Below are 25,855 nucleotides of genomic sequence, written 5' to 3'. Positions count from 1 at the left end.
CGCGCGTAGCACCAATATACCACCAGGGCGGCCGGGGGTGCCACGTGTCCCGCAGGCGCAAGCGCATGGGCGCGAGTCTTCCTCTGGAAGACTCGCCCACCCACCGCATTCAATGCGGGTGGTTGAGGCGTGCTCTGCCACTGCGGCACGCGGGGCAGCTTTTGTCAGGCCTCACTGTAGACCGCATATTACCGAGGTACACAGTGCAGCCGCATACACCGCATCCGCGCAGAGCCTGTCTGCTGCATTAAATGGATACGATGGCACAGCACCTATTCATCATACCGCCTACGCCGCAAGCTACACGGCCCGTTGTTGACGCTCCTTAGAGTGCCAATTTACGTACCGCAAGCGCACGGATCTTGTAGCTTTTCCCTAAGAGTATTCCCCCAAGGTTTATCAATCCACGGAACAAGTGTATTACTATGCTTAACTAAGCACTAATGATGTTGGTAAAAGATCTATATTGAGTGATTGAGTGTGAAATAGATCTAATCTAACCAATCTAATCCAATCTAGACTAGTGAGCAATGATAGGTTTGTGCACAAGATATGAAGAGCATTTGTCCATAGGGTCTAGGATCACTAGAGATGTAATCGCCAAGCAACGAAGAACGGATCTAATCTACCAAAGGTGTGTTCCAAGATCAAAACCTTTCCCTCCCGCATACTGTCACTACACGAGGATAATCGGTAACGAATCAACAAGAACACGATAGTTGATGTAATCTAAGTAAACCATGCAAGAGCAAAGCAAACCCAAAGCCAAGTCGTGAACTATTAAGCATCAAATCATCATCAACAAGAATCGTGATAGATCAATTTCATAAAGGATTCGGCAATTACAACTCAAGATCTCCTTACAACCCCATGAACAAACGAGGACTTTACCCCATGAAGCTAGGCGAAGCGTAGTCGATCATGGTGACGAAATCTCCGGCAAGGGATGGATCCCTTATTGTCCTCCAACTTGCAGTGGCGCCGAGGGATGATGAGGCCTCCGATGTCGTCTTTCTCTTGTGTCTAACTCGATTCTGCTCCTTGACTTTGTCTCCCCGAATGATCTCCGCGTGAGCCTGTGGGAGGGGTCTTTAAATAGCCTCAGGAAACCCTAGGTCGAAGGGGAGGCCGAGACTCCCTGAAAAGGGCCTAGGCCGGCCGGCTCAATGGGCCCAGGCCGGTCGGCCTGGCCCATTTTCTCGCCGCCTCACATCCTCATTTCTCCCCAAGTCTTCTGGAGTCTTATGGAGTTTATACCTTTCACGATTGCACCCCATTGGACGTCGTTATCTTCGAGATTTCTTCGAGGGAAAGGATAGGACGGAGAATCCTTCCTTAAATCTCTATTTGCTTTGCTTAGCCCCGAAGTATCTCGATCTCATCTTGTGGGCTTTGTCCTTTGGGCTTCATTGGAGGGTGGATGTGCATGAACGGGCTTCTAGTCGTCATGGCCTTTGGTCCTTTGCTTGGGCTTTGGCCTTCGTCTTTCTTCGTGTTATTGCGTGATCATGGGTCTCGTCGAAACATCTTCGAAAATGTCCAATTTCCTACAAAAATACAACATGCTCCAAAATCTAGGACAAAATCGAAAACGGTCAAGTTCGGGTGCCAAGTGGCGGGTTAGTACATGAATCATCCCGAAGAATTTACCAAAACCTCTCCTAATTGTATAACAAAATGGGTACTTAAGGAGCACCAACATTCCCCCCATGCTTAGCTTTTGCTCGTCCTCGAGCAAATCAAATCATCAAGTCCTTCCATGGGTTGCTCGAGAGTTCTCAAACTACAAAATTTACTTATGCAAACAAGTCTAACAATATCTCTTCAAACAAAGGTCAGAGCAGCAGCGAGGATAATCATATCATGGACATTTAAAAACTCATCCAATATTACTCCACGACTCTTACCTCTAACCGGCAACTTGAATATCGACAATACTTGCTTTTCTTGTTGTCCTTGGAGGTTTTCTTCTTTCCTTTTTTTTAGTTTTTAGAAGCAAAATATCCTGCAACAAAGGTTAGACCAAAAATTCTTGCACAAGTCCTTTCATGTCTCTCGATATAAGTGGCTATCCTATTATTATTTGCAAACTCTCATCTCCCAAAAGTCTCTCAAGTATAAAGTGGGGCTATAGGTGAGGCTAGCAAAGTATATACATATATTGTCAAGTTAAGAAAACCTTCTAATGATTGCTTACCTTCCGAGCCAATGATCATGAGAGTTTCTCCATAATGTAAGAGGTTCAAGGGTAAGAAGATTTAGAATGGTGGACATGTGCAAAGGCATACAAAAAGATTGACTTCAAGGCACAAGCGTCGTCCTCGTTGTCAGATTGCACATGGTTGGAATTGAGGATATTGTTCAAACAACAAGGTGATATCTCTTTGCACTTCTCTAACCATAGAATCCCTTCATTTATTCTTTTCTTCTTTTCTTATTATTATTTTTTTTTCTTTTCTTTCTTTCTCCCGAATTTTCCTTCTCTTTTCCGAACCTTTTCATAGGACACTTTCTATAAAACATAGATACGCAAATCTCCAAAGTGGCTCCTTGAATTTTTAGAGCCCGGGCCGAGGCCAGAGGGGCCTAGGCCGGCTGGCCCAAGGGGTGTAGGCCGGCCTGCCTGGGGCTTGCCCAGCTCGGATTCGGTCCGTCTTTCCAGTACTCCTTCCTTTCTTCATCCCAAAATTATGTTTTATACAACTCATGCGTAGGAACAGAACGTATCCTCATAATTGGGTTATGGTCAAGGAAGAGGATAATAAACAAGATAATCTCAGGTTCGGGTTTTGGAATCCGGTAGATTTCATGAGTTGTTCCAATGAGGAATTCTCATTACCGAATATTGACGGGGCTAGCAATTCAGAGATGAAAAATACGGACATGATCATTGCTCGAAATTAAAACTCCCAAGAGAAAGACATCCTAACTCAACTCAATGTACATCCAATACTTATGGTGGAGTGAATATAGCTTGTGGATGATAGGATTTTTACTCTCAACTTGCCAAGAATCTTGATCAACCTTATGTTTGTAGGGGTTTTATTATTTTTATGAAATTAAAGTCCTCCAAATCATGCCTTACTCGCAAGCGTAATCAAAACCAAGCGCTAGATCAAAGCTCAAGTGTGGGTATTAACATGAACGAATAATTTACTAAGCTCCATAAATAAGAATTAATTTTCATGACAACGCTCGTGAACAATTGCTTTAAAGAAAATAAAGTAAAACTGAATGCATAAATAAAATTGCACGATCCAACAAAAAACAAAGACACTTTTTATTTTGTTTTCATGACTCAACACTAATTTAAGACTCACTCTCACACATGCGAAAAATAAAGCACAAAAACGCTAGACTATGACTCTCACACAAACGAAATTAAAGACATGCACACGACAAACTTTCGACTAAACAAAGACTAACAAAATTCAATCTACGAGCCGTCACACCTCTCCCCCCATGCTTAGATTATGCGGCGTCCTCGTCGCAATGATATAAAAGACGGGTGTGACGCTCGTCGGTGTTCTCAACGGCACCTAGGGCAATTGCATCTAGGGCGCCCTCCTCCTCCTTGCTTTTGTAGATCTCCGACCATCCCGAATAACTTCCTTATGTTGCGGAGAAGGAAGTTGTAATCTCCTTCGACCAAGCGCTCGATGTCATCCATCCTTCGATCCATTGCCATGATTCGATCGTGACACCAATCGATGGTGGCGTTGAGATCTGCGATTTGATTGCGGCACTTGAAACAGTACCCGAAGTGATGGCCGCCGCGGTTGGGGTCGTCGTCCTCAGGCTCGTCGTCGTCCTTCTTCTTCTCCTTGCCGCTGTCACCTCCTGAGGGGTCATCTTCCTCCCTTCTCTCCTCTTCGGCCCACCCCGGCCAATCATCATCGTAGTCACGACTGGTGGCGCCCCAAGAACCGGGGCTCATGTAGCTCTCCCAATTGCTGTCCCCCGCATAGTCCTTCGGCTCTGGGGTGTGCTCGATGTAGTTTTTCATTTTAACTCCGAGAAGGTGCAAGGAACGCCTAGGTGCGGGTGGCTCTTTGTCTTGTCGCTTCTCGCCCTCGTCTTCGTCGCTGATGACGACGACCTCCCTTTGGCCTTGAGCTAGCTTCTTCTTGCACCAGAGAAGGCCCTTCCCTCCGACGCTCATCCGTGCTTGGGTGTTAAATTTCTTCGGAGGGGCCTTCGTTTCACATCGCTTTGCTTCGACAAGGAGGGGCGGCGTAGCGGTTGCCGAGATGGGGCTTGGCATCTGCTGGTTTGGTGTGGAGGTGTCAGGTGCCATGCCCCTCTCCTTGATCTCCATTGCTGCAATCATGGGTCTTGCTCTCACTGGAACGGCTATTGTTGATGTCTCTCATGAGGTGGTGGTGTAGATTGAAAAGTATGAGAGAATAGATCTAAACCACGCTTCTATTTAAGTCCTGAAAAGACTTGGACGAGAAGTCCAATATCTCTGCGTATTTGGCATGCGAAATCTATAAGACATAGGTTTAAAATTTCCTTATCTCGTACCTACCAAAAATCGAGACCGAAACACGCATGAGGAGGCTTAGGCCGGCCGGCCTAGGGGTGTTGGGCCGGCCGGTCCAGGGGGTTTTTTGGCCCCCTGGACTCCAACTTTTTCCGAGGTGCCCACCAACAAATTATGAGCCTATGTTTTACTCAAAGTTCGTCCAGAATAAAAATAAAACTACGAAAATAAAATCTAAAAGAGAATATTTACAAACTTACCTTGCTTAACGTCGTTAGGCTTGACGTTCCGGTTTCTCATCCATGGTATATATGTCGATGTAATGAAGGGGCACGATGTCGGGCTCCAAGAATACCTTTAGTCGCTGTCTGTTCACCACATATTGGACGCCTTTCACATCCATGATTGTCACCGCTCCCGTGGGTGAAACCGAGTGTACGATGTATGGTCCATCCCATTTGCTTTGCAATTTTCCTTTGCCAAAAAGTTTGAATCTTAAATTGTAGAGTAGGACCTTGTCTCCTTCTTTGAATTCCTTGTTTTGTAATCGCTTGTCGACCCCCCCCCTGCACTCCATCTCCATTCCTCAGCCGCCACCGCAACCCTAGCGCTACACCCGCCCCTGCTCCACCACACAGGAGCCCGCCGCCGCAACACGCCGCTGCCGGTGCCGCTCCGGTCGCTACGCCCCATCCTCCAGCACCGCCGGGACCCTCTGCGTCGAGCCACCGGGACCAGAAGCCTCGAGGCGCCCCTCCTCCAGATCCCTCCACGAACGCCGCCCGCCTCCACCGCCGGAGCTCGACGCCTACGCCCCCACGACACCCCCAGCTCAAATTAGAGCCTCTGTAAGCCCTTTCCCGACCTATTGTCCCGGTTGCACCTTGGTTTATGCTCTGATTCATGCAAACGCGGGCGCGCCGGTGAGCTCCGCCGCGCAGAGCCGCCTTTGCTGCCGCGCAAGCCGTTCCGCGCCCCGAACCGCCTCCCTGTTGCCTCCTGTGGGTGACGCATGCCGTGGTGGTGCCCCACGGCCAAACCCCGGCCCAAACCAAGCCCCGGAACCCCCAAAACGCCGAAATCCGGCGAGCCCCGTGTCGCGCCGCCGCGGAGCAGGGGACTCCGGTGACCTGCGCCGCCACCCCGCGCCCGATCTGCCCAGATCCGTCCGATCCGGATTCAACGCGCGCGATTAGATCTTGGATCCATCAGATCCTGACCGCCCGATCCAGATCCAACGGGCCTAGATCCAAGATACCGGTTCGGTCAGTGTTTTTGTTAAAGAGCCCCTCCATTTCTTAGATATCAACCCGCGGTCCTTTTCTTTTGAAAAGTAATTACGGATCGGCCCAAAACTTTGCAAGAACACCCCTGATCTTCCTAGAATTAGCACCCGCAGTCCAGGCCTTGTGTTTTTGCACGTCAGCCCTTAGATTTAATGTTTATTTATGTTTTAGCCCTCGGTTTTAGCAGAAAACCCCCTGGAACTTCAGTTTTCTTACAAATAAGCCCCTAGGACTTGTTTTTGGCCTAGTTTATGCGTTTTAGCTCCGTTTTTAGCGTTCTTTATATCCACGCGATCGTTGTGACGCGTAGAATAGTTTTAGACTAGTTTAATGTGCTGTTTTTATGTATTGATGTACTGTTTCTTAGCTTTTTGTTAGTGTTTGCCTGTATGCTTATTTTGTGCATTGTTTTGGCCATGTGTTCGTGAGTAGACGTTGATCCATCTGAGGAGCCCCAGTACCAGTACCAGGAGCAGCCTTCTTCCGAGCACTTTGAGCAGCAGCCAGAGCAGTACGAGGAAGGCAAGTATAACATGAACAACCTATCACTTTTAATTACAATTTCATACTGCATTTTAATACTGTATGCCTTTAAGGATCTCCTAGCCAGTTTATATCCTTTATATATACCTTTGGGTTGCATTTTGGTTAGATGTGCTAGGTTGCTGCGCTATAACACACTCTGGTCCTTTTAATTTAAATTGATTAATGTTTTACTTGAACTTAATTCTGAGAGTGGCACTCTGTGTGGCTTGAGTGGCTCACTTCTCGTTAAAAGATGTTTTTTAGAAACATGGTTTAGGGGGCCAGCACGGTGCTTACTGCCTGGTTGGCCACTCTCCATAAGGACCGGTTCATAGAGCGACAACCTGGGACAACAGCGCTACCACAAGGCTAGAATGGGATAGACTTGGCGTAATAATTAGATCTTTTTGGTTTGGAGTAACTTACCTGCGGGGCAAGAGTAGTAAGCTTCAAAGGTCCCTGCTCCTCCGGCTTGGTCTGTGCTTGGATTGCGCTCCTGTGCTTGTACCCCCGGAGGTGGGCCCCATCGTCGCTGACCTAACTCTCGCGGTTACGCCTTACCAACGAGATTCTTTTTAAAGGCCTCGTAGTGAGTCGCTAGCCATCTCACCTAAGGAAGTGTGATGAACAACTGGCATAGCTCACGACTTGTGGGTAAAGATGTGCAACCTCTGCAGAGTGTAAAACTGGTATACTAGCTGTGCTCACGGTTATGAGCGGCCCAGATCCTCCTTTTGATTAGTGAAGTTATCTCCTTCCGACGAGGGAGGTGCTTCTCGGGGTTACCTTGGTGGTTTGGTCTTGGTTTGGTTCTCAGTAGTAGTATAATTAATTTTGATTAATTACTATGTAACTGGGTAAATGGTAATTCATCAACTCGTAGTAAATAGCTTTAATAAAATTTTGCCAACACTTAAAAGCTAATGCAGTTGAGTCAGCCAACCTTAGAGCCTCATAGTTTGTGTTATACTTGTTGAGTACAAGTTGTGTACTCACTCTTGCCTCTTCTCTACTTTTTCCTCTTGGCTATGCTACTGCTGCTCAGTTCCTGCCGACACGAGGGACTTCGTCCAGCGCTACCAGGACTACGAGGACTTCTAGGTGCTTCGTCTCCCAGTCGACGTCCCTGTGGCGCCCTGCTTCAGCTTCGGAGAGCTTTATCGTATTTTGTACTTCGCTTCCGCTGTATCAGACATTTATGTCATTATTGTAATAAATAACTTTCGTATACGCTTTATTATGTCTTTTTACGTGATATGTGCTATGATATACTGTTCATTCTGTTGTATATACGTGTGACTTGATCCTGGCACGTATATGATTGCTCGGTTTATGTTCTTTTATAAACCGGGTGTTACACTTCATCTCAACATCGGGCGCACCATCCTCTTCTTGATCTAATTCTCCAATGTCTTCAATTTTTTCTTCCTCCAAATTCCCATGTTGCGGCTTCAACTCTTCCATTGTTTCCACTAGTTCTCCAACTTGATTGTCTTGAGCGTCCCCATTCTCCAAAGCGTGTTGAAGAGGATCCCTGAAAGAATCAATGAAACGAATGCTCTCTACCCCTTCGTTATCAAGAGGTAAAGGTAAAGGACGAGATGATTTTGAATGAAATTTGAAAGTGTGCTTCTCTCCATCTAGATCAAAAGTGACAATCCCTTTCCCAACATGTAGAATAGCATTTACTAATTTGAGAAAAAGGGTTTTCCAAGAATTATGCTTTCATGTTCATCATCACTAGCATTAATCACAAAAAAGTCGGTAGGAATTTCTTTACCTGCTATGGCAACACTTAGATTTCTATGCACTCCTAGCGGTTTGATTAACCTACCATCTCCCATGATCAATTTAATGATTGTGGCATCTAGGTTCGGTGTTTCGTTAAAAAGCATAGCATAAACCTTGGAACTCATCACACTAACATGGGCTTCAACGTCACATAAAACATTGCAACATTTTATTCCGTCTATCTTGCAATCAACACGAGGTGTGTGTGATGGATTACCTTCGCCTTGATCGCTTCCAATCGCATATACTTGGGCTATGTGTGCGTAGGGTGATGATTCCGATTTCACTCCCATGATCCTTTTGACCTCCAGCACTTCGTCTTCTTCAAAAAGTTTCCGAATAATATCACCGGCCGATTCCTTGCCAAATGTATATCCCGTGTGATTATCCGGTGGAAAGTCTTCCGCTGTCACCTTCGCCATTCCTCGCTGATTTGGATGCGGTCTTGCTTTGTCAAACAATCTTCCGAAATCAATTGGTATCCAATCCATTTGCTTGAATTCTCTTAGCGATTTGGCGGTGCCCAAGGTTCTTCCTTTCTTTTCCGGGTCATCTTTCGTTGCACTCCGGATCGATGCTCCTTCATCGTGGTTTGTCTCTATGACTTTCCCATGCTTCGGTTGTTCTTTCCTCACTTCCGATGTCTCTTTTCTGAAAATTCCAGCAAGCACCCGCACTTGAGATTCTTCCTCAGAGCTTGCCGAACATCGTTTTTCCCAATCTCTTCGCATAGCCGCACCCTTGCTGATTTTTTGTAGGAGTTGGGCGGCTTCCGTGAGTGTTTTCTCCATGAGATCTCCTCCTGCACACAATTGAACAAATTGCATGCACTCGGGGGTTAGGGAAAATTAAAAGGTATGCAAGAGTACATCACCAGAAAATCCGAGCTTCGGTCCTTGTTCAATCAATCCATTGAATCTATCCCATGCTTGATCTATCCCTTCTTCTTCTCCTTGCTGCGAAGTTGATCACTTGCTTCCGAATATGTTGAACCTTGCTTAACAGAAAGAACCACTCGCAAAATTTCTTCATCAAGTCATCCCAATTTCCATTTACCTCGAAGGATGCAAGTGCAAACCATCTTCTCGCTTCTTCCGCAAGTGAGTATGGGAAAAGATTCCATCTAAACCAAGCTAGTGGAACTCCGTCTTGTTGTACCGTGTTGCATAGCATTGTGAACCACTTGATATGTCTATATGGGTTGTCCATCTCATCTCCTCTAAAGGGGTTTGCCGCCACCATCTTGATGATTTGAGGCTTGATCTCGTACTCGGTGGCTCGCAACACCAAATCTGATTTTTGCATGTCGAAGTCCTCCGATCGCGGGCTTGCATAATCCCTTAGTGATTTTTCTCCTTCCTCCACATGTTGAATGAGATGGGCCATCTAGACAATCAAAACAAAAACAAAAAAAACAAAAATTTTCTAGGGAAAAGGTTAGGTATTAGTAACCAACAAAATTAATACAAAGTTAAACGTAGCAAAATCGCTTGCTCCCCGGTAACGGCGCCAGAAAAGCTTGTTGACGCTCCTTAGAGCGCCAATTTACATACCGCAAGCGCACGGATCGTGTAGTTTTTCCCTTAGAGTATTCCCCCAAGGTTTATCAATCCACAGAACAAGTGTATTACTATGGTTAACTAAGCACTAATGAAGTTGGTAAAAGATCTATATTGAGTGATTGAGTGTGAAATAGATCTAATCTAACCAATCTAATCCAATCTAGACTAGTGAGCAATGATAGGTTTGTGCACAAGATATGAAGAGCATTTGTCATTACGGTCTAGGATCACTAGAGATGTAATCGCCAAGCAACGAAGAACGGATCTAATCTACCAAAGGTGTGTTCCAAGATCAAAACCTTTCCCTCCCCGCACCGCGTCGCGCTCTTGCTGAGCACCCGGGCCCGCGCGTCAGTGCCTTCTCCCTCCTCTCGCAACCGCACGCCGCGATCCCCGCCGAGATCTCGCCGGCTTTCCACCCCGACGCGCATGCCTAGGATCACCGAGCCGCCCTACAAATAGCGCCCTGCGCCTCCCTGCATCTCCTCCCATCCGCGCCGCCACCCCTAACCCTAGCCATGCCGCCACCACCTCGCTCCGCAACGCAGAGGAACTGCGCCGCCGCGGCCCCGCCGCTCCGCCGCGCCCAAGCCCCACCGGAGCTGCGCCCGAGCTTCGCCCCGACGCCAAGAAACTCCTCGAGGTCCCTGCTCGCGATCTCAGCCGGTGCAGCGGCCGGATTTAGACCTGAAGCCATCTCCGGTAAGACGCGCCGCCCGCACGATTTCTCGCCGCCGATGGACCTTCGTCCGATTTGACCCCTGGACCACCCTCACAGGACCCGTGTGGACCGGATCACGAGTTCTAGGAGCCGGAGCACGCCCTGCAGCGCCACCTCCCCGAGCTCCGCGCCATCCTCGCCGCCGGACGTTCGCTGCCGAGCACCCTGCGCGACAACTCCGACCAAATCCAAGACCGGTGAGCACCTGCAGCCTTCCCCGGTTCTTTTGGCGCTAGGCGTGGTAGTCCGTAACCCCTGGAAGCACTGGAACGCCGCTCTCCGGTGAGCTAGCGCCGCCCGGTGCCATCGGCGAACCCCGCAAAACCCCCCCGAACCCAGCTAGCCGCCCCAGTGGATTACGCGTTCCCTGGTGAACCTCCACGGCCAAACCGCAGTCCAAACCGAGCACCATAGCCCCGGTTTCGCTTTCTCCGGCGATCCCCCACCGCGGAATTCGTCGCCGGCGGTGTCCCGCCGCCGCCCGCGCGCCAAACCCCCTCCGTCCATCCGATCCGAAACCGACGCCCTAGATTAGATCCCGATCCAGGTCTGTTGTGAGCCTCGCGATTCAGATCCTGACGGCTGGAAATCAAAGATAACGGTTCGCTGGCCTTTTTGCTTATGAGCCCCCGCTGCTTTCTGGTAATCAACCCGCGGTACATAGCCTTTGAAAAATAATTACAGTTTAGTCCCGTTTTCAACACCTAGCCCCCTGAGCTTTCCAGAAATCAAACCCGCCAGTCCAGGGCCGTAGGTTTTGCACTGTTAGCCCTTAGATTTAATGGTTAATTATGTTTTAGTCCTCAGTTTTTACAGAAAACCCCCTGGAACTTAGTTTTTCTCGCAGATAAGCCCCTAGAACTTGTTTTTAGCCTAGATTATGCGTTTTAGCTCCGCTTTAGGCGTTCTTTATGTCCTCGCGATCGTTGTAATGCGTAGAATAGTTTTAGACTAGTTTAGTGTGCTTTTTTATGTATTGATGTACTGTTTCTTAGTGTTAGCATTTGTTTGCATGTATGTTTATGTTGTTGTGCCTTGTTTTGGCCATGTGTTCAGTGAGTAGACGCTGATCCAGTTGAGGAGCCCCAGTACCAGTACCCGGAGCAGCCATCTTCTGACCAGTTTGAGCAGCAGCAGGAGCAGTACGAGGAAGGCAAGTATAACATGAACACCACCTATCACTTTAAATACAATTTCATACTGCATTTAATATTGTATGCCTATAAGGACTGTCCTAGCCACTTTATATCCTTTATATATACCTTGGGGTTGCATTTTGGTTAGTTGTGCTAGGTGCCGTGCTATAACACATAATGGTCCTTTTAAATTAATTTGATTAATGGTATATGCAACTTAATTCTGAGAGTGGCCCTCTGTGTGGCTTGAGTGGCTCACTTCTCATTTAAAATGGGTTTTTGTTAGAAACATGGTTTAGGGGGCCAGCACGGTGCTTACTGCCTGGTTGGCCACTCTCTATAAGGACCGGTTCATAGAGCGACAACCTGGGACAACAGCGCTACCACAAGACTGGAATGGGACGGTCTTGGCGTAATAATTAGGTCTTTTTGGTTTGGAGTAACTTACCGACGGGGCAAGGGTGGTAAGCTTCTATGTCCCTCGTACTGAGTGGCCTCGTCGATGACGCCCACTAGACCTGCTCCATAGTCGCCGATCCAACCCTCGCGGTTACTCCTTACCAACGAGATTCTTTGTAAAGGCCTCGTAGTGAGTTTGCTAGTCATCTCACCTAAGGAAGTGTGATGAACAACTAGCGTAGCTCACGACATTGTGGGTAAAGATATGCAACCTCTGCAGAGTGTAAAACTGGTATACTAGCCGTGCTCACGGTTATGAGCGGTCCAGATCCTCCTTTTGATTAGTGGGGTTAGCTCCTTCCGACGAGGGGGTGCCTCTCGGGGTTACCTTGGTGGTTTTGGTTTGGTTCTCAGTAGCAACATGATTAATCTTGATTAATTACTATGTAACTAGGTTTAAGGTAATTCATCCACTTATAGTAAATAGCTTTACTAAAATTTTGCCAAGACTTAAAAGCTAATGCAGTCAGTCAGCCAACCTAGAGAATCATAGTTTGTGTTATACTTGTTGAGTACAAGTTGTGTACTCACCCTTGCCTCTTCTCTACTTTTTCCTCTTGGATAGCTCTACATGCTGCTCAGTTCCTGCCGACGCGAGGGAGTTCACTCAGAGCTACCAGGACTACGAGGACTTCTAGGCAGTTCGTCTCCCAGTCGACGTCCCTGTGGCGCCCTGCTCAGCTTCGGAGAGTTTATCGTATTTTGTACTTCGCTTCCGCTGTATCAGACATTTTTGTCATTAATGTAATAAATAACATTCGTATTTCGCTTTATTATATCTTTTACGTGATATGTGCTGTGATATTACTATTCATTCTAGTTGAATATACGTGTGACTTGATCCTGGCACGTATATGATTGCTCGGTTTATGTCCTTTTATAAACCGGGTGTTACAGAGTGGTATCAGAGCTGTATCGACTGTAGGACGAAGCCTAGATAGAACTGGTCGAGTTTTAGGACTTCTTCTCTCCAATCCTTGCTTGCTGAAACTATTTTACTATTATACCCCTTGAAGTCTATGCCTTTTACTCGTCTTGCCTTGATTTCTCTCTCTAAAGAATAGTTTTCGTAGATTTTGGCCTGAATCAGTCATCTGACCATCATAGGTGTAAGCTAAAGGACCCCTTTATAATAGCACGATAGAACATTCTGCGACACGTTGTGTTAGTCGAGTGGTGTGTTAAACTCGGCTGAAGTATAAGTTTGTATGCTTGTGATTATGCAAATGTTTGATTTGGATCTTTGGTTGATTGCATAGTTTAGTAGTTAAAGATTATTTAAAGAAAATCAGTTTTAAGTTAAAGTTAATTAAATAATAAAATGAGTTAGATCGTTGGGGGTAAAACCATCCACTCTATCCTCTCTACCTTATCATGCCTTGGGTTTCTGTCTTGTTGAGAAGAAGGATAGCGCAAAGAAGAGGTGATATCCAGAGATTCACCGACGAGGACGTCGGTTTCTGTAAGGGGGTAGGGATGTGACACCCCGGCCTACAAATAGTACAAGAGAAGTTGAGAAATCTCTCAGACGAGGCAGAAGAGTTATGCAAATCTGAGCTAAAGAAGTGCTTGAGAGTGCTAGAAGAACAAGCACCATTGAAAGAGTTGGATGATAAGATCTGACTCACAACGAGCACCCGGTGAAAATTTTTGGAGACCGCTAAGAGAGTTACTCGGGACAAGAAGATCAAGATGTACAGAATGCAATGGAGTAACATACCGAGAAGGTGAGCTGAGGAAGAGAATGGTCATCAATTCATTAGGAAAAGAACAGATCTCTAGTTACATATGTCCTCGAATCAGCATGAGGATACGCAAGGCAACCCTTCCCTGAGGACCTTATTGTAATGGAGTCAACCGGAATCGACATCATTCTTGGTCAAGACTGGTCAGCTCGAAATAAACTTGTGATGCAACCTACCAAAAGAATGGTAAAGGTCCAGACCTCGCCAGGAGGGCAGATGGAGCATGAGGTGCGACGTGTGTCCAACTCAAGACATGTGGGTATGAGTTTCCGACTCAGGAGTGAGTAGAACTTAATCCCATCCTTGTTTCTCCTTGCTAGCCAGCCTAGAATCTCGGGACGAGATTCCTGTAAGGGGGTAGGATTTGTAACACCCTAATTTAATTTTTAGTATTTAATAATAAATTTAATTGGTTTATTTAATTTTCTAAGGATTTAATTGGCTTAGCTTGCATTTAATCTAATTTTTGTTCCATAAGTAGTTAAAATTTATCATAAGGATAATTTTGTTGTTGCATTCATGCTGGTGCATTATTTTATTTGTTTGAGTGAATAAGGTTTTGGATTCAAATTTTGTTTGAATTCAAATAGGTTTGTTTGAGCTAGAGTAGAAAAGAGAAGGAAAAGAAATAGAAAGGAAAACCCTTACCCAAACTCAACCCAACCCAAAACCCCACACTAAACCGGCCCAGCTCCCTTCTCTCCCCAGGCCCACTCGCGAGCTCCCTCCCTCCCCGTGCTCAGTCCGGCCCGGAACGCAGCGCCTCAGCCCAGCCCGCGAGCACGCTCGCCCCCAGTTCACGCGCCCGAGCCCAGCAATCGCGCAGCGGCCCGCTCCCCGCACCGCGTCGCGCTCTCGCTGAGCACCTGGGCCCGCGCGTCAGTGCCTTCTCCCTACCTCTCGCAACCGCACGCCGCGATCCCCGCCGAGATCTCGCCAGCTTTCCACCCTGACGCGCACGCCTAGGATCACCGAGCCGCCCTACAAATAGCGCCCTGCGCCTCCCTGCATCTCCTCCCATTCGCGCCGCCACCCCTAACCCTAGCCTCGCCGCCACCACCTCGCTCCGCAACGCAGAGGAACTGCGCCGCCGCGGCCCCGCCGCTCCGCCGTGCCCAAGCCCCACCGGAGCTGCGCCCGAGCTTCGCCCCGACGCCAGGAAACTCCTCAAGCTCCCTGCTCGCGATCTCAGCCGGTGCAGCGGCCGGATTTAGACCCGAAGCCATCACCGGTAAGACGCGCCGCCCGCACGATTTCTCGCCGCCGATGGACCTTCGTCCGATTTGACCCCTGGACCACCCTCACAGGACCCGTGCGGACCGTATCACGAGTTCCAGGAGCCGGAGCACGCCCTGCAGCGCCACCTCCCCGAGCTCCGCGCCATCCTCGCCGCCGGACGTCGCCGCCGAGCACCCTGCGCGACAACTCCGACCAAATCCAAGACCGGTGAGCACCTGCAGCCTTCCCCGGTTCTTTTGGCGCTAGGCGTGGTAGTCCGTAGCCCCTGGAAGCACCGGAACGCCGCTCGCCGGCGAGCTAGTGCCGCCCGGCGCCATGGCGAACCCCGCAAAACCCCCCCGAACCCAGCTAGCCGCCCCAGTGGATTACGCGTTCCCTGGTGAACCTCCACGGCCAAACCGCAGTCCAAACCGAGCACCGTAGCCCCGGTTTCTCTTTCTCCGGCGATCCCCCGCCGCGGAATTCGTCGCCGGCGGTGTCCCGCCGCCGCCCGCGCGCCAAACCCCCTCCGTCCATCCGATCCGAAACCGACGCCCTAGATTAGATCCCGATCCGGTCTGTTGTGAGCCTCGCGATTCAGATCCGACGGCTGGAAATCAAAGATAACGGTTCGCTGGCCTTTTTGCTTATGAGCCCCGTGCTTTCTGGTAATCAACCCGCGGTCCATAGCCTTTGAAAAATAATTACAGTTTAGTCCCGTTTTCAACACCTAGCCCCCTGAGCTTTCCAGAAATCAAACCCGCCGTCCAGGGCCGTAGGTTTTGCACGTTAGCCCTTAGATTTAATGGTTAATTATGTTTTAGTCCTCGGTTTTTACAGAAAACCCCCTGGAACTTAGTTTTTCTCGCAGATAAGCCCCTAGAACTTGTTTTTAGCCTAGATTATGCGTTTTAGCTCCGCTTTAGGCGTTCTTTATGTCCACGCGATCGTTGTAATGCGTAGAATAGTTTTAGACTAGTTTAGTGTGCTTTTTTATGTATTGATGTACTGTTTCTTAGTGTTAGCATTTGTTTGCATGTATGTTTATGTTGTTGTGCCTTGTTTTGGCCATGTGTTCGTGAGTAGACGCTGATCCAGTTGAGGAGCCCCAGTACCAGTACCCGGAGCAGCCATCTTCTGACCAGTTTGAGCAGCAGCAGGAGCAGTACGAGGAAGGCAAGTATAACATGAACACCACCTATCACTTTAAATACAATTTCATACTGCATTTAATATTGTATGCCTATAAGGACTGTCCTAGCCACTTTATATCCTTTATATATACCTTGGGGTTGCATTTTGGTTAGTTGTGCTAGGTGCCGTGCTATAACACATAATGGTCCTTTTAAATTAATTTGATTAATGGTATATGCAACTTAATTCTGAGAGTGGCCCTCTGTGTGGCTTGAGTGGCTCACTTCTCATTTAAAATGGGTTTTTGTTAGAAACATGGTTTAGGGGGCCAGCACGGTGCTTACTGCCTGGTTGGCCACTCTCCATAAGGACCGGTTCATAGAGCGACAACCTGGGACAACAGCGCTACCACAAGACTGGAATGGGACGGTCTTGGCGTAATAATTAGGTCTTTTTGGTTTGGAGTAACTTACCGACGGGGCAAGGGTGGTAAGCTTCTATGTCCCTCGTACTGAGTGGCCTCGTCGATGACGCCCACTAGACCTGCTCCATAGTCGCCGATCCAACCCTCGCGGTTACTCCTTACCAACGAGATTCTTTGTAAAGGCCTCGTAGTGAGTTTGCTAGTCATCTCACCTAAGGAAGTGTGATGAACAACTAGCGTAGCTCACGACTTGTGGGTAAAGATGTGCAACCTCTGTAGAGTGTAAAACTGGTATACTAGCTGTGCTCACGGTTATGAGCGGTCCAGATCCTCCTTTTGATTAGTGGGGTTAGCTCCTTCCGACGAGGGGGTGCCTCTCGGGGTTACCTTGGTGGTTTTGGTTTGGCTCTCAGTAGCAACATGATTAATCTTGATTAATAACTATGTAACTGGGTTTAAGGTAATTCATCCACTTATAGTAAATAGCTTTACTAAAATTTTGCCAAGACTTAAAAGCTAATGCAGTCAGTCAGCCAACCTAGAGAATCATAGTTTGTGTTATACTTGTTGAGTACAAGTTGTGTACTCACCCTTGCCTCTTCTCTACTTTTTCCTCTTGGATACTCTACTGCTGCTCAGTTCCTGCCGACGCGAGGGAGTTCACTCAGAGCTACCAGGACTATGAGGACTTCTAGGCGTTCGTCTCCCAGTCGACGTCCCTGTGGCGCCCTGCTCAGCTTCGGAGAGTTTATCGTATTTTGTACTTCGCTTCCGCTGTATCAGACATTTTTGTCATTAATGTAATAAATAACATTCGTATTTGCTTTATTATATCTTTTACATGATATGTGCTGTGATATACTGTTCATTCTGTTGAATATACGTGTGACTTGATCCTGGCACGTATATGATTGCTCGGTTTATGTCCTTTTATAAACTGGGTGTTACACTCTAGATTTTTCCAACACTCTCACAACACAAGCAATACAACACACAGTGGACGTAGGGTATTACGCTCCGACGGCCCGAACCACTCTAAACCTGTTGTGTTCATCGTGTTCTTCCACCGAGATTGGGCTAATCCTAGCTAACCCCCGAGTACTCACCCTCTGGGTTTTGGCGGGTGCACTACGCCACCCGGCTGTGGGTTTGCACACCACGACAGTGAAGGTTACAGAACTGTTCGATTACCGCGTTCCAAGTGCAGTGATTGCGAGGCGTCCCCTCGTATCCATTTCATTTTCCTTTAACATCACAGTGTTTTGTATATCTAGTTTTCTCCACTAGATATATCTCAAAACATTCCAAATGTTTCGAGTACATCGGGGGTCCGGTTCTCTCGATGACTTTTGCCTGGCAAGGTTTCCAAACTCGTATCCTTAAAGCCAGTTGAGTCTCGTTCAGTCTTTCTGGGTATGCATTAGGCAATAGCCAAAATCTGGTTCCAAAAGTTTTATGCTCATAACGATCCTGTACTTCTTGGATATTCCATGGTTAGCCTGACACCAACTGAAATTAATTGGATTTACTTGAAACGGCCATCATCCTAGGGCTTGAATCTCCAAGTTTCGACCCTCAAGGTGCTCGATCACGGGTGTCAATGTTCTTTCGTCCTTGTTATCCACACCTTATGACCTCTTTGTTCATTCATTCACTCCATCGTCTGATGGCCTGTAGAGAAGCACTTACTCTATGGGCGTCTTACATATCAACCTCCAGATTTTGGGTCATAGGGGTTCCATATACTTCTTACCCATACGTCCATATATCCAAATATCCATCTCTGGCATGGGAGTAAGTATCACTCCTTCTCGAGCTATGTGGCTCCTCATGACTTTCTGGTGATTAAGCTCGGTTACTTCTGCCTAGCAGGGCCGGCAAGCTGGTTATAGCTCTTGTTCCGAGGATCCGGGGTTCACTTCTTGCTCTTCATGGGGTGTTCGAGATATTCTGGTATATGTTCTTTATCTCCACTTTCTCGCTTCGCCTCCTGACGCGGGATCATTCAGGATGGTTAGTTGTCCAAGTCAGGTTCTTCCCGCATATGATGTGTTTAGAGTCCATAATTCCATACCAACTTTTCGTGTTTACTCAACTTAATCCTTACGTTGGTTTAGCGCACCTGGAGTGATTCTTATTCGGTGCTAGCGTCATCCAGTATAGCTACCCATCAATCCTTCTTGGTAGTTGAATGGTCTTTCTCATCTCTATCCTTGTAGATCCAATCTTCGGATCGCGTTCTTATTCTCCATATCCGAGGGTTAAGGGTTTGCTGATCTTTGTTGTTAATTGCGATCTCTTAGCAAATCCTATCATCTCACTCTCATTACGGGCGAGTTGTACTCCATTCTTCGGGTAGGATCTCATTCTTACTCCCTTCCTATCAAGGCAGAAAGGGGTTTTATCCATTCAGTCCAGTAGTTCCGAGAGGTAATTCAGACCTCCTCACTCCAATAGCATTTTCTTCGTGGACTCTATTTTGCCATTGGGTTGGCTCCAACATAAGGTCATTCCCGAATATCCTTATTTCATCCTAATCTTGTTCGGGTGACCACTAGGTTTCTCTTCGATTCCTTTCGTCTTCCGAACCATTACTTGGTAGGATGATCTTGTAATCATGCTGAGCACGTTGTTCTTGATCTCGCATATCTTCATTTGGGTGGCCATTCTAGCAATCCTCCGGGATGCACTTCTTGTTATTTTCAATCTGGGGTACTCCTTTGAGTATCTCCTCTATCCGGTTGTACAATTTTTGTGAACCCAGTGTACGTCCTTGGTCTTCAGGGGTTCTATTCCGATTCAGTTCATCTCTCGGGGTATCCCGGTGCCTTGTGTGTTGATCCAAAGGCTTGAGTTGTCTTCACTTCTATTGTTGCTGGCTCTTGGGTAAGGGTGCTTCTTGTTGGCCATCATCTTGCCTTTGTATCTCTACAGCAAAGTGAGCTTTGCGTTGATCTTCTTGTTGACTCCTTCCTTCCATGTCTTCTCATTTGAAGATCTGTCTTCTTTGTCTTCTCCTTCGTCCACCTATCCAAAAGGATCATGGGGAGCTCTAGTAGTCCGGGCCGCGCCTCTGCTTTGCTCCGTAGGTGGGTCAGATGCTTGAGCACGTCCACGTTGTGGTGGTGACAGCTTCCTCTTGGGCGGCTTCCTTCAAACGTTCTACCTCACTGCTCGATCTTCAAACTGGCATCTTCTTCGAAGGATAGACTAAAGGATCTATCTTGGCTAAGGTCCGTCACTCACCTTAAGGTGGGTAGGTAGCAAATACACACAATACAAGTTCACACAATAGGAAGAGGCAATTAAACACCATAAGAAGCATATTAAGATTCAAGCAATCATTCAGCAGTACAAGACTTACACTCTGGTTATCTCAAGCTTACGACAAAAACTTGCAGATAACACCAACTAGCGTGCTACAGGTACATCGTGAAAAGCTTACAAAAGAGGGTGACTCCTAATGTAACTGCTTGAACGACTCTAGACTACTCTTGACTGACGGGAACTTACGCCGGAATGGGTCATCGGCAACTAGTATCTTACAACTCTCCTTTATTCTTTGAGTCTCTTCATGTGCTCTATACTTCAGGGCAGCGGGGTTCCTTCCATGGCTGCCACATCTGGTTCTCTTCCGAGTAGTCCTCTGGGAAGATTCCGTCGTTTGCGGTGTTGGTCCGCGGTTTCTCCTCAGTATCAACTGATGGTGACAAGCTCTTAAGTGGGCAGTCCTCTTAGTGACGCACAATCGGTGTCAGTGGAATGTCCTTCTTCCTGGTGGTAGAATGTCCAATAGTTCTTGGATCTCGTCGTCTCGAATCGAGTTCGAATCCATCCAAGTCTTCAAGGTATGGTCAACCTTGTTCTTCAATAGCTCTATGGCTGCAAGGTACGCTTGGCGTGACTTGAGGTAGTCAAGTTCGATATATGCTTGTGCAACCTTGTTTTCTGCAGCTAATCGCAGAACACGCTTCATCGCGACGACTAGATCATGGTGATGATGGCGTACGCTGACTTATGGATCACCTTCTCCAGCATGTCTCTTGTTGTAGCATCATCCATACAGCGCAGACGTAAGAGTGGCGGTAGCGTAGGTAAGAGAATCAAGTTGAAGTAGGGGAAAATGAATCAAGGAGTAGGCAGAATATAGTTCAAGGTAGTATAGTAATAGACAGAAGCGTTTAGAGGGTCCTGAATTAAACGACCATTTCTAGGGCTTGAGCTACGTTCCGAGTATGCTCTGATACCAACTAAAACAGACCGGGTTCCCGAAAGGCGAACCGACTCTCTGTATTGTCGTGATAGTCCCTGGATCAGTAGCTATCACATACAGAACTCATTTCACTCGAATATGACAGACATGACTCATGTTTACAACAACGCATGGATTTAATTATTACATAATCCGAAGGATTGTGATATGAATCTCAGAGTACAAGCCCCTTGGGCTAAAAGAAAACAAACAGAAAGCGGAAATGATATCTAGACTTCTGGACAAACTTCATCTTCACGAATCCTCTCCACAGGCAACTCGGAGTGTAGCTCGGGCCATCCTTCACATCTTCTTCATTTGTCGTTATGTCGACTCCTTCACTCTAATCCTACATCTATCAGGCTATCCCCAAGGACGGGATAGGTTCACGTCACCATACGTATGCAAGCTTTTATGTGGATGCAAACGGTATAAAAGTAATGCCAAAGATAGGCTAGAGTTTCCTATACAAGCAATATATAAATAAGTCATCCAAATCTCCTTCCGACGCGGGCAGCTCCGGCATTCCAGACTCCCGGTCTCCTATCTCCCACTACAACTATCTCAACCCAGTTTCGGTGCAGGAACTCCCTCTCCCCGCACCTCAGCTTCTATCCAAGTAGGAAAAGTAGATTAGAGGGAGGTAGAAAAGTATATATGGATCTAACTACATTTGTGGGGCCAGATCCAGAGTTGTACATGACCGAGTACGCGGCTATACGTATAGTTTTCACCCTGCAGGGGTTGTACACCTGTACCCACTCGCCCCGAATCTAGCCGGGGATCAGTCGACTTTCTCCGAGGCACCAGTCAACGAAACTAACGGGTACGGCACCATCCTACTCCCGATCTGGGGTGCGTCCTCCCGCAGAAGGTCGCCCGGGGCTTTGAAGCTTTCTAGAATGGAATCTCCATGGATCCTACGATCGGGGGCGATAGGGTCCTGCCCTCCCCCCTGACACTGAAACACTATCCTCCTGCAGTAATGGTGCCGCGCATAGCTAGCTCGGGCTGGGTCCCCCCTCATAAAGGATAAGTGGTGTGCACGTTTGACATAGTTCCGTCACTAGGGCCACAAAGTCAAGTCCTTCATCCAGCCGAGGCGAGCGTCTTTGTCCAAGTTGGCATTCAGTCAACACGGTCTGCAATCGATACCCATTACAAGTATCTTCTCCAAAACTACACCTCTACTATGTTCCCACGGGAACGGTCTAGCACCCGCCACAGGTGCCCGTCATCCATCACAGGTGCTCACAGTATCGTGCCCAACCCACAATCCCCGGCTCTTGATCCGAAGATCAGAGAAAAGGGTCCGCTCGCCCCCGCTGTAACCTAATCACCAACTCCCATATATGTGGAGGCATCTTCCAGAAAGCAAGGACTATCACATAATTTATTCCCATACCCCAAATCTCACTCATAGTAGCAATAACATACAACAATTCATGTCTAGTATGGGAAACAAGGAATACAGTAAATAAATGGCCATGCAAGCTCATCTCATCACACTCAATTTGGGAGCGTAGAGTATCTGGCAAGCAATGCCTAATAGGTATTCAAATCGTGAATGGGCGTGAACCTGATAGGTCTTCGTAGCCTTCCTTGATCTCTGACGTCTTCTGGTCGTCCGGTACGTCCTTCTAGATCCTCTGGGTGTCGGCGTTGTCCTTCTGGATCCGCTGGTTGCTCGGAACGTCGATCAACTTCTTCTTGTCAGGACCTAGTCGTGATTACGTATAAACATAAGGACCAAAGTGCAAGAATGCACAAAACTGTTCAAATAAGATCCAACTCACAACAAAACCTATTCTATCAGGTAGGTCATGATTTTATAAGAATTATGAAACTGATTTCATAATTTTTAGGGATCTAGTTAAATTATTAAGAATTTTCTAAGACTAAGCATTTCCTGAAATTACTAAATGATTATCAGAAAAGGGAAAACACATAGTTAGCCACGTGGCAGCCTCTGGGCATGCCACATGTCAGGCTTATGACAGCAAGGAAGTTAGCCACATGCTGACATCATCATGACTGTTGATGACGTTAGCGTTGACTCGGTCAACGTCAACAGGTCAACTAGGGCCACAGCCAGGGGGTCAGCTGGGCCCACATGTCAGCCACATGCTGCGTCACTGACAAGTAGGGCCCATGCGGTTTGGCGGCTTGGCTCGAGTACTAGGTCGGTTCGGATAACGGCTCAAGGTGAACGGGCCGGCTCAACTGCCCGGGAACTCAGCTCGGCTTGGCGGACTGGGCCGGCGGGGTATGGCGGCCCGTCTTCATGTTCTTTTCTCCTTCTTTGCTTTTTTTGCTTCTCCTTCATCTCGCTGACAGTTCCGGTCCCACTGGTCGGTCTCCTTCTCTTGCTGACAAGGCGGTCCCACGTGTCAGAGGTGGTGGGATCAGCTCGACTCGTGCGATCTAGAGTGGCTTAGCTCTGTGGGGTCTCCGTTAAGGATGGATTCGGATGTTTATTCGAATGTCAGATTTTTTGTCATTTTTCTTCGATTATGGACAAATAAGATATAGAATTTACTTTGTAAATTCATAGCCTTGTATTTAACATTGATCTTGTAAAGATTCATAAAAACTAAACCTCAAATTTATCATATATATTCTCAAATAATAGATATAAAAATTCGAATATCGATCGGATACGGATTCGAATCTTTTTTCACCTTTTTAATTGTAGGGAGCAAATAATACATAAAAAAATCTATACAAAATTTTATTCTTATGTGTAATAATATGCTTGATAATATAAAAAAAGATTAGCATAAAATTTTAAGCATATCTATTTTAAAATATTAAATTTGTTCTAAGAATTCGAATGTCTAGATCCATCCTTAGTCTTCGTGCCGAGGCAGAGCAGAGTAGGATGGCGGTGACGAGGTCTTCCTGGCGGTGACGGTGCGAGGTCTCCGTGCGGCGACGGCGGCAGAGCAGATCCTGGGCAGGTCAAGGTGGAGACGAGGCTTCAGGCTACGGAGCGCTACGGCGTGCTCGGGAACGCGCAAGGCGAGGTCGGGGACTTGGCGGCGAGGAAGGGCAAAGGCCTAGCCTCGAGCGCCAGTGCACGCGTTCGCGCGCGACGCACGCATGGCGTGGCCACGGCGGCGGCGGCGAGGTTAGGCAACGGCGGCATCGCGAGCGTGGCCGAAGGGCACAGCTAGGGACCGGCTTGGATGTGCGGTGGTGAACTGAGTTCGTGCACACACTAACACTCGGAAAGCCGAGACACGGCGCAGCGAGACAAGGGCCAAGTGGGCTTAACAGGCTTGGTGTTCGGTGAGGCTCCAGAGCATGTTCGCGAGCGGAACGCGGGCATTCCGATCCATGGCGACGTGACGGGTCGGAAGTGGCACAAGGCCAGGGCCAGAACAGGGCAAGGGAAACAAGGCGGAGGTGGAACGCGACGGCGACGCGGCAAACCAGCCAGCTGCATAGCATCGAGTGCGCGTGAGCATAGGTTTGTGGCTGCTTGCAACGTGTTTGGCAGAATGCCGAAGGGCAGTCGCGGGCGCTCGGCCGTGTCGTAGGCGGCGGGTGTGCATGCAAATGCGCTAGGGCGGCATTCTAGGTCATTCTAGGCGACGGTGCTGCAGCAAGGCAAGGTCACGTGCACCTATAGGTTGTGTGGTCATGCACACCGTGAGTGCTTGATGAAATGTCCGAAAGGGCTCTCCTTGTGCGAATGCTGCGGCGTGGTTGGGTTCATGCCCAAGCGAGGCAACAACGTGGCGTGCATGTGCAAAGGGGGCAGAAAAGCCCGGCCTTGGACAGCAAGGCATGTGCACGAGCCGGGTGCGGCCACGGCGAGGTTAGGCAGCAGCGTGGCGATGCAAGGCCAAGGTTTTGGCCTGGCAGCCGGCCGAGAGGGCGACGACGGTTTGCAAGGTGTGGCGGCGGCGCATCGGGCCCCTGCAAACGTAAAACTGGGACGGGGAAAGACCTATGGCTGTCTTCAGATGGTTCATCGGCGGAGCGAAGCTCACACTGGACAGCAAGGAGAGGGGCTGGACGGGACGCAGTAGCACCTACCGGCTCAAGTCGAAGGAGAACAGGGTGAGGCAGAGGCAAGGCGGAGCAGTGTCGGGTTGGTGCTTTGCAGGCTGCGCTGGAATGTCGATGTCGTCGATCGGGGGTGCCGGCGTGGTGATGAGCTCGGGTGGCGGCTAGCTTCTGCTCGATCCGGTGGTGTCCCGTGGGCAGCTTGGCGTCGATGTCATTCTCATCGTGCCCAGCGGCAGCGCCGAGTTGCGGCAGCAGGTACTCCTCGCTGGCTTGGTGCCGATCGGCATCGGGTCCGGCGTCGTCCTTCTCCTTGGACACGGCCACGGTGTTGCTGGTTCGGGCGGCTCCTCCACCGCGGCGCGGAGGCGATGTCGAGGCCAGTAGCGGCGGCGGGCTCGGGTCCGGCCGTAGTAGCACAGCGCCCTCCTTCCTCTTCTCTCCTCCTTGGCCCTCCATTCTTCCTCTGCTTCTTCTTCTCTTCCCCCTCTCGGCTCTTCCTTTCCTTGGTGGCGGCACACAAAGAAAAGAGCCCGAGGGCTTCTAGGGTTTGCGAGGCGGCTGTGGCGGCTCTTATAGGGGTCGCGGACGCTGAGGGACGGTTGGGGCGGCTCGGCGCGAGCGCTCGGGACGCTCGGCTAGGGTTGGGCTTGCGCGCAGGCAAAAGCGGTCAAGGGCACGGTGCGGGGCGCGTGGGTGACGTGGGCGCGGCCGGCTCCCCTCGTTGTCGCGGAGCGGATGCGGAGAATGGCACGGCTCGCGAAGGCAGAGGCGGCGGCGGGAGGTTGGGGAAAAGGGAATAGGGCGCCTGACCGGCGGGCCCCTGCTGTCAGCGGCTCAAGGAAGGAAAAGGGGGGTGGAGTGGTGCTGGGCTGGGCCGTGGAGGTTTAGCAGGCCGGGGTGGGCTGCGTGAAGAGGTTTTGGGTAGGACGAGTGCAGGCCGAAAATGGCCAGCGGACTGGTGGGTTTAGCAGGCTGCGTTTTGGGCCGGTTAGAGAGTTAGGTGTTAGTATTTGAATTTAAATTGAAGGGCTCACTTCAATTTAAATTCCACCACAAGTTCAATCAATGAAATAAACCCGAAACGAATTCGAATTACACA

This window comes from Panicum virgatum, chromosome 2K (assembly GCF_016808335.1).
Source record: "Panicum virgatum strain AP13 chromosome 2K, P.virgatum_v5, whole genome shotgun sequence".
Classification (NCBI taxonomy): Eukaryota; Viridiplantae; Streptophyta; class Magnoliopsida; order Poales; family Poaceae; genus Panicum; species Panicum virgatum.
Note: the sequence above shows the minus strand (reverse complement) of the source record.